Genomic DNA, 8053 nt, shown 5'->3' on the forward strand with positions numbered 1-8053 from the left:
CCCAGCTCCACAGGCCTCAGCCTGGGCCTCGCGGCCGTCGTCCTCGGACTGCGGCAGTCAGTGCATCTTCCTCGCCGACGCCTCCCCCTCCTCTGGGCCTGGAAGCCGAGCGGGCTGCGGCCCGGCTCTCCGTCCGACGCCCCGTCCTCTAGCTCCCCCGCCGCGGCCCCGGGACCATTCAGGAAGACAGTGACGCGGTGCGAGGCCACGGGCGAGTACAGGGCGACTGTGCGCGGGGGCTACTCTGGGGGCTGCCGGGCTCTGGACCCCGACGGGCCCGCACTGGAGGAAGAGCCGCTCCCGGTTGTGCCTTCCCCGCCGGGGCCTCGGGGTCGCGGGTCGTGAGCTGCAGCGTGACCGCCCCCAGAGCTCTGCACCGGCGTGGATGCGCTGGCTCCCTGCACCGCCACGTGGAGCTGTCGGCCCCACCTGCCCAGGAGGGCCACGAACTGCGCCCGCGGGGAGCTGTGGAAGCCCTTGGCGGCCGCCAGCTGCCCGCAGCCCAGGAAGGACGAGGCCGCGCCCGCCGAGAGGGGGAAGAAGGAAGAGGCTGCGGGAAGGTAGTCCCCGCCGCGCCCCTGCCCTTGGTGGCCGCCAGGTTGGGGTACGGGTGCGAGCAGGGAGTACACCTCATCCACCAAGCACGCCATGGGCACCCTGCTCTCGGCCGCCGCCGCTCCCTAAATAGGCGACTGGCCGGGGCGTCGGAGCAGAGGCGGGGAGGGGTCTCCACGCCCCCACGCCACTCCACGCCCTTCCAGTCACCGGCTCGGCGAGTAGGGAGCCCTCGGCGTCCTTCTCCCTGCAGAAACTCTCCACACCCGGATGTTGGCACAATGACCCTTAGATGATCTGGAAAGAGGGTCTTCTTTGCCTGAAAGGGCTGATTGATTTGTAGGGGAACCAAGGCGCCCCGAGGTGAGGAGGATTTCAAGGAGAGAAACACATCACCGCTCTCAGCTGAGTTGGCTCCTCCAGGTGCCCTGATTGTTCCAGGCGCCTGCGCCGCGGGAAGCCGAGGCCGGGTGTCTCTGGCTGGTGAGCGAAAGTGCCAAGTTTTGCGAACTGTTCTGGGTCATTACCCATTAACTCAGACGACAGTTGATCTCAGAGCTGCTCTGAGAGGCTACCCACTGAGCCGTCTTTGCGAGGGCGTGCAGAACCACCCAGGGCATCTTCATCTAGGTTGTTTTCTCCCCTGGAGGCCTCCCTTTCCCAGCCCCAGTGGTGACCAGAAGGTACCGTTTTGCTCTGCTTCAGAGCGGAAAATTTCCCAACCAAATCATTCCTCCAGAAGATCAGTTGATTTCGGGTGTGTTTGCACAAATGCAGAAGGCCCATGGAAAAGAACATGGCTCGTCCACTAGAAAGATGTGTATTCATTACTAATGAGTAGATACCAGATCCAGCAATCAAACATTAATGTAACTTTTCTCTGATACTGGCTTAACAAATACTGTACTTCCTTATGTAACTGACCTGTTTTGGAATTTTTCTGAATACAAGTCAAAGTTCAACGTTGTCAGGAATTTTAAGTCGAGCAAGCACACAGTTTTGTTTTTAGAACTACATTAAACTCAGTCATGCTTTACAAACATAGCTCTTTTTTACTCATGAACAGAGTGCCAAAATTCTACATTTCCGAGACCCTGTTTTCTGATAGTTTCTGTATTTGCAACAGTCGTAAAAACTGGTGATGGTAAAAAGTAAAAAGCACATTTAACTAGTTGAGGCTGCATGTTAGCCATCCCAGGTGCAAATTATATTACAGCATTGATTTGTCATTTGTGACAACGCTTGGTGAATACACCAACGAACCTTAAAATGAAAAGATGAGAATTGTTACATGTGTGACAGTGTGAACCAGTTCTTATCCTTTATGTTGACCAGCTGCACTACCACGGGCCATACATACGAAGCAATATTTCAGCAAGACAGAAGCTCCTGTGTATCTCCACATTTAGAGAGAAGTCTGAGCGGTTTCCATCATCATTACATGGTCTGCTTTCACTGTGCCATAGGAAGTGTCTGCCCTTCCTCTTTTTAGTTTTTTATAAGAAATGTATGTATCTTCTTCATCTAGAGGAGCTTGCTTGTGCAACATTTCACTTCCATAGATTTGATAGATGAAAACAAAAATCCCTGCTTCTCCAGACTGGAAAAGAACAGAGAGCAAGGGAAACGTACGTGCTTCCGAGGAACTGTGGCGGAAAGGCCAGTTTTGGAATGGCTGTGCAGAGCCGCACATTCTACCTATTTCCAATCATACAGGCCTCTTGCAGTGGTGGAAGATGGAAAAGAGTAGCTAAGCCGTAGGCTGAAGCACAGCCTGCCAAAGGCATACAAATTGCTACCACATACTCAGCTGCAGGGATACGTGCCAGCAGTTCAGGTCCTAACATAGTGCCTGTCATTATGAAAAGGACCACCAGAGGCTGGGCGTGGTGGCTCAGGCCTGTAACCCAAGCGCTTTGGAGGCCAAGGCGGGTGGATCACCTGAGGTCGGCAGTTCAAGATCAGCCTGACCAACATGGTGAAACCCCATCTTTATAAAGAAAAGAAGAGAAAAGGACCACCTGAATCACTAGCAGAGACCCCAGGGAAACCCAGTAATAGAAAATTACAATGAGATGGCTGAAGAGGAATTCAGGCGAGAGAATCCTCAGCTCATGGAAGAAAACAGCCATCTAGTATGATCTCCAACACAAAATGGAGACCTTTAAAAAAAAAATCCAAATTATCAAATTTGATCCAAGTGATCAAATTCCATTTTGATGCCTTGATTTCTGGGAGCTGAGCCTCATGAGTCACAAACAAATCAGTACCTTCTTTCTGCCATCAGTAACTGGAGCTTTTTAGATTTAAATTGTTAAGCCCGGTAAAGGAATCATGGAGGACACCAGACAGTTTCCACTCAGTTTCTTTTGATTTCTGACTGTTTCTTTACAAGCATCTGTGCAGGGGTAACTCTGTCATGTGTCTATCCTACTGAGTCTCACTCTAGCAATTCAGTTTCCCATTTCTGATTCTCTGGGACACAGCTCTCTAAAGATCCCATCGACTCCAAGTCAACTTTTTCCCTAGCCCCATCCCTGCAGCATCCCTTTCCCTTTCCCATTCACACTGAGCAGGCATCTGGAATGACGGGTCTGTGCTCCCTTTACCATGCACTTATGGCCTGAGTTTCAGTTCCCAAATCGCCAGAAGAAAGCTTGAAATCTATCCACCCTGATGGGGGGGCATTCAACAGAGGCAGTGACTGGGTTCCAGGTCATTGGAGGTCCTGACACCACAGGGAGGGCAGGGGACGGTGCTGAACACAGTGATCTTGGGCTACCTTAAGTCCCTCAGTGTCTTCATCAGTTCAGCCCCAGTTGAGCAAATCTCCCCCAGCAGAGAGCACCCTGGGTGTCATAACTCTCCAGAGGGGCAGGATACAGCTCCAGGCTTAGCTTTCTTAGCCCGATGATGTGGTGTCGTAGCAGGTTCTCCAGGGCGGCCATGGAGATGAGGTTCCCACAGAAGCTGAAGGCACTAAGCTGGGAGCAGCGGCTCAGGGCAAGCGGGATGACGCTGAGTTATCCCACAGTCGTCTAAGTCCAGGGTCTGCAGAGTAGCTGCAACTTGGTCTAGCAGAACTGCAAGGGGCTCAGAGCTGAAATGGGTCAGTGTGATGCCCCTCAGGTCCAGCTCCTTTTGTTGACGGATGCTTGGGCACCAAGAGAGATGCTTCAAGTTTGACTCTGACAGCAGGCAGTCGGTCATTCCGACCATCTCCAAGGGGGCCTGGAGTCACCTGGGAGAGAACAAGGAGGAGTTAGAGGAGGTAATGGGGATGACCTCAGGGTTAAAGATGACCCCGTTTCCAACCCGAGAGTTCATGAGGTGAACTCTGCTCATCTGATAGTCAGCACCCAGGTTTGGGAATGGAGACGCTGCTCATTCAGGGCAGTCCCAACTGAGGCTCACTCCTTCACCATCACTCAGGTGACTGGGTCAAGTCCATGAACTCTAAGACTCCCTTTCCTCATCTGTCAGGCAGAAGACCACATCTCTGGGCCACAGAAACCCAATGGAGACACAGGCATAAAGGACAAACCCAGGCAGGATCCTGCAACATGAGCTGTGGTGACCAGGCCGCAGGGGTCCCTGACATACCTGTGCCATCTGCAAACCATCTTTCACTTTTACCATTCTTCACTCCTGCTCCCTCACCCTCCGTTCCAACATCATGCGTTTCCCATACATTAATGATCTGACCTGAAGCTCAAAACACTCTACTGACAGGAGAGAGAGAGACAGGACGTTGTCTGTTCACTGAGCAGGTGAGGACAGAGGTTGTGTGTTAAAATATAGGAGTGTGATGGGCATTCTGTTCTTTAGCGCCCTCTTCACCTTTCTACTTCCCACCATCTTAACCTAGACACACATCCTTGGGAAAAATTTACAAATGCACCCTCATAGATCTGAACCCTCCATGCTAGCTTCATTGAATGGCACCTTCCCGATGGCATCTAGCCCAGGTGATCCCTCTGCCTTTATTGGAATGGCTGTGTGATCCCCATTTCAGGACAGAGCTGCAAACAGGACAATGCATGGACATTTTGGTGTCCCCTTCACTGTCACCTCCCATAGGCTGGGTCGCAGTCGATGCCCTCTGGTGTTTACTGGAACAAAGAAAGGCTCTGCTGTGGTCTGCAGAGAAAGCTCATCCTCCTCCCTCATCTGAGCAGCTGGTCGAGATGGCCTTTGAGGAAAGAGACAGAGTACAGAGGCAGATGCTGGAAGTAGTGCAGCTTGAGGAACTGAGAGGTGAATCGGGCAGTAACTACCTCATTTCATCTGGAGGAATGCAGGCAGATACATGAGGGCTGACGAGAACAGTCTGCGGAGATTCCTCCTCTGGCCCAGGTAAGGGGCAAACTTTACAAGAATGGACAGTTTCGAAGGGCAGCACACGTCTGCCTCCTGGATACAGTCAACCTCCACTAAGTTCAGGACCTCTGTGACACTGGGAACGGGCATTCCAAAAAGCTGCAGCTCCCGCGGCACACATGGAGTAAGCCTTTTCTCTGCTTACCCCACTCTAAAAGGTGGGTGAGGCATTCATCCAGCGTCCCGTTCGTGAGGCAAAGGTCTACCAACACCACCGAGGGCTGCTGCCTGCCTGTTTCTGGACAGTTCTCTGCTGTTTGCGTCTTACTCAGGGCCTCTGGGAAGGGTGCAGGGGTTCCAGACCATATGCCCCGGAAGTTCTCATCCACATCCGCCATTTCAGCCCTTGAAGTTTCCACGGCCTGTGAGTAAAAGAGAGGCTCCAAATTAAGGCAAGGGCCTGAGCTTTTATTCACGTCCCGGACATCAGCATCTCCCCTCCCTGCCACTCTTCCCTCTCTCTGATTTTGTCCATCCTCTTTTCCCTTTGGATTTTGCCTGGTCCCATTGCCTGTACCTTTCAGTGCCACTAGAGGAGAAGCTCCTGTTTCCTCAGTGGACCCTGCATGGTGGGCAGCCCTTTCCCAGAGTAGCGAGTACCTCCCCACCTCCAGAAAGTCCTCCAGGCCTTTCTCTCCCATCCCATGTGAAACCCAAACGGCTCTGAGATGCCACTGGCCACCAAAACTGGGGTAGTTTGAACGATGTTCTCTATCTTGGAATGTTTCTGTAAATGTTCCTTCTCCACATTTCTGACCTCACTCTTGATGCCCTACTATGTGTGCAATCGAGTTAAACTGAAACGTGCTCAGTGGGGCTTCTACATTGTAGGCCCTTGCTTTGTGAACCTGAGGCTGAGGGTCAGCTCAGCACCAAGGATGGTCGTGGGCATCTCTGCTGATTGGGCATCCAGGAGGCACAGCAGGGGGCTGGTACCATTCATCCAGGATCTCAGCTCTCCCTCATGGAGAATCTAAGGCATGTTGCTATTTTCCATATTTTAAACCTGGTGACCCTGAGACTTGGCCAGGGAGAGGAACCTGCCCATGTTTAGGTGGCAGATGATTGGCAGATCCCTCAGGTGAGGGGCTCAGAGCATCCCCCAAACGGTTCAACAACCTAAATGTTGGAAAGATCTCATGGACAGGCTTCCCTTTCCTGCCCAATTCAGGGAGTCTTGCACCACCCCCAGGACCCCAGCGAGAATCCTGCACTTGGGGGACCTTTCTACCATGTTCTTCTCAAGGTGCTTGTCTGCTGCCCAGGTCAGGGCAGCCTTCACAGCTCATCTCAAGGGATGACCTGACCCCTTCTCCACTCATGGAATCCCCACTGGGATCTCAAAGTTTTCTCCATGCCCTTGCTCAGGGTCTCCAGAGTCTGTAGAATATTTCTGAACCTCTGTTTCTTTCCCCAGGTGTGGCCTTGTCAGCTGTAAGCCTGGGCCAGGGGAGCCTGGAAAGGGCCAGGCAGCCCACTGTCTCTGCAGCCCAGGAACGTCAGCCCATCTCTCCTGGATCTTGGAATACAGCCCAGATGCTTGGAGACCCTTTTCCTGTAATCAGCAGTGATTAAGGAATTCTCCCCAAATTCTACCGAGCTATTTTGGAGAACGTAGCAAGGCACAGAGCAGGTAGCTCCTCAGCGGCTACTCTGGACCTAAACAGGCACCCGGGACTGCTGCGGGCTGACCTTGCCTGGCAGAGGTTCTGGGGCACGGGCCATTTCTTTCCAGGCTCCCCGGGCCCAGCCTGAGAGCTGAGAAGGCTGCACCTGGAATGCAGTCAGTTTTCTGACCTAGTCGGGTCACTTTTTGTCATGCCAGGAGGGGCTGCCCCTTTTTTTCCTCCAATAAAATCTGAGGACAGGGTCACCCTCAGAGCAGACAGTTGATGCTGAGGGAGGTGCTTGTAGCACCCTGGGCGTGGGGGGAGTTCCTGACACTGGCTGCAGGCTGGACAGAGTCAGAGGAACTCAGGGCAAGAACACAGCCCAGCAGGGAGTGGCCCAGAGGAGCTGATGGGGAGTGGAATAAGGGAGGAGGAGGGAGATGGCAGCAGGCAGGGGGCCAGCTTCTCTGGCTGTCACAGAGCTGTGTTCCTGAAAGGTAGGGACTAGTGTCTGAGACCCTGGGGGCACTGGGGCCTGAATGTGACACTGTGATTTCCCAAGGCCGTCTGCGTGGCCTGGTCTGCATGAGGTTCCAGTGGCTGGCCCACCTTTCCCCAGGGGCACAGAGTCAGGCCAGTGAGGAGTGCAGGTTGAGAGCGTCCATCCTGAATGCAAAGACAAGGGACAGGTCGGAGGGAAGCGGCCTTGGCCTGAGGCCAGGGAAAGGGAAGCTCTTTGAAAATTATGCATTTCCGTCTCCTCACACATCACAGCCTCGTGGAACAGGGAGGGAATGAGGGAGAATGGTCTGGCCCAGAGTCCTCTCAGCTCCCCAAGTCCTCTCAATCCTTCTCTCTCTACACAGTAGAAATATAAGGTTGTGCCACTGAAAGTCTTATGCAGGAGCCAAGCCCACGCCCTGTAGACTTTTTATCCAAACAACTTCCCTCACAGTCCTAGGCTGGCCCCTCATGCCTGCACGCGGCAGCATCTGCCACCCTGATACTCTCAGCAACCGTCAAAATCACAGGCAATGCCCCACTTACCCTCTACAGCTCTCACAACCTCCAAATTTCAGTTTCTCCTTCACATCTTACACACATACGTTCTGTCCCTCACTTCCTCCACCTCTAGCCACTATTCACTGAAACCCCCACACTAACCACTGCTCTGGATCCTGACTTCAACCCAGCCTCTCACTTCACACCCAGCACAAACCCTGAACCCCATGACTGTGTCTCCCTAATCCAGAGAGCATCCTTCCCATTTCCCCATATTGGTCTTTTTCCTGTTCTAAGCCCAGACCACACATGGTTTCTCGATGGCAGTTCCTCCAAGCCCAGTTGGTCAGCACCAGTCAAAGCTGGATATGCTGTGGGATCCCATTCATCTCTTACTGAGGGTGCCACACTCCCCTCCCCACCACTTCTCAGCAAGCTAAGATAATCGCCCTAACCCGTGCTCTCACTCTTGCCAAAGGACATGTTTATACTGACGCTGAATACAC

The 8053-nt window shown here is 53.1% G+C and overlaps 1 pseudogene; it reads right to left on the reverse strand.

The window, feature by feature from the left end:
* Positions 1–2788: 2788 nt before the first annotated feature.
* LOC128932581 (PRAME family member 8-like) lies at positions 2789–5399 on the reverse strand (annotated as a pseudogene).
* Positions 5400–8053: the final 2654 nt, after the last annotated feature.

The sequence above is a fragment of the Callithrix jacchus genome, chromosome 7 (genome assembly GCF_049354715.1).
Source record: "Callithrix jacchus isolate 240 chromosome 7, calJac240_pri, whole genome shotgun sequence".
NCBI classification, from domain to species: domain Eukaryota; kingdom Metazoa; phylum Chordata; class Mammalia; order Primates; family Cebidae; genus Callithrix; species Callithrix jacchus.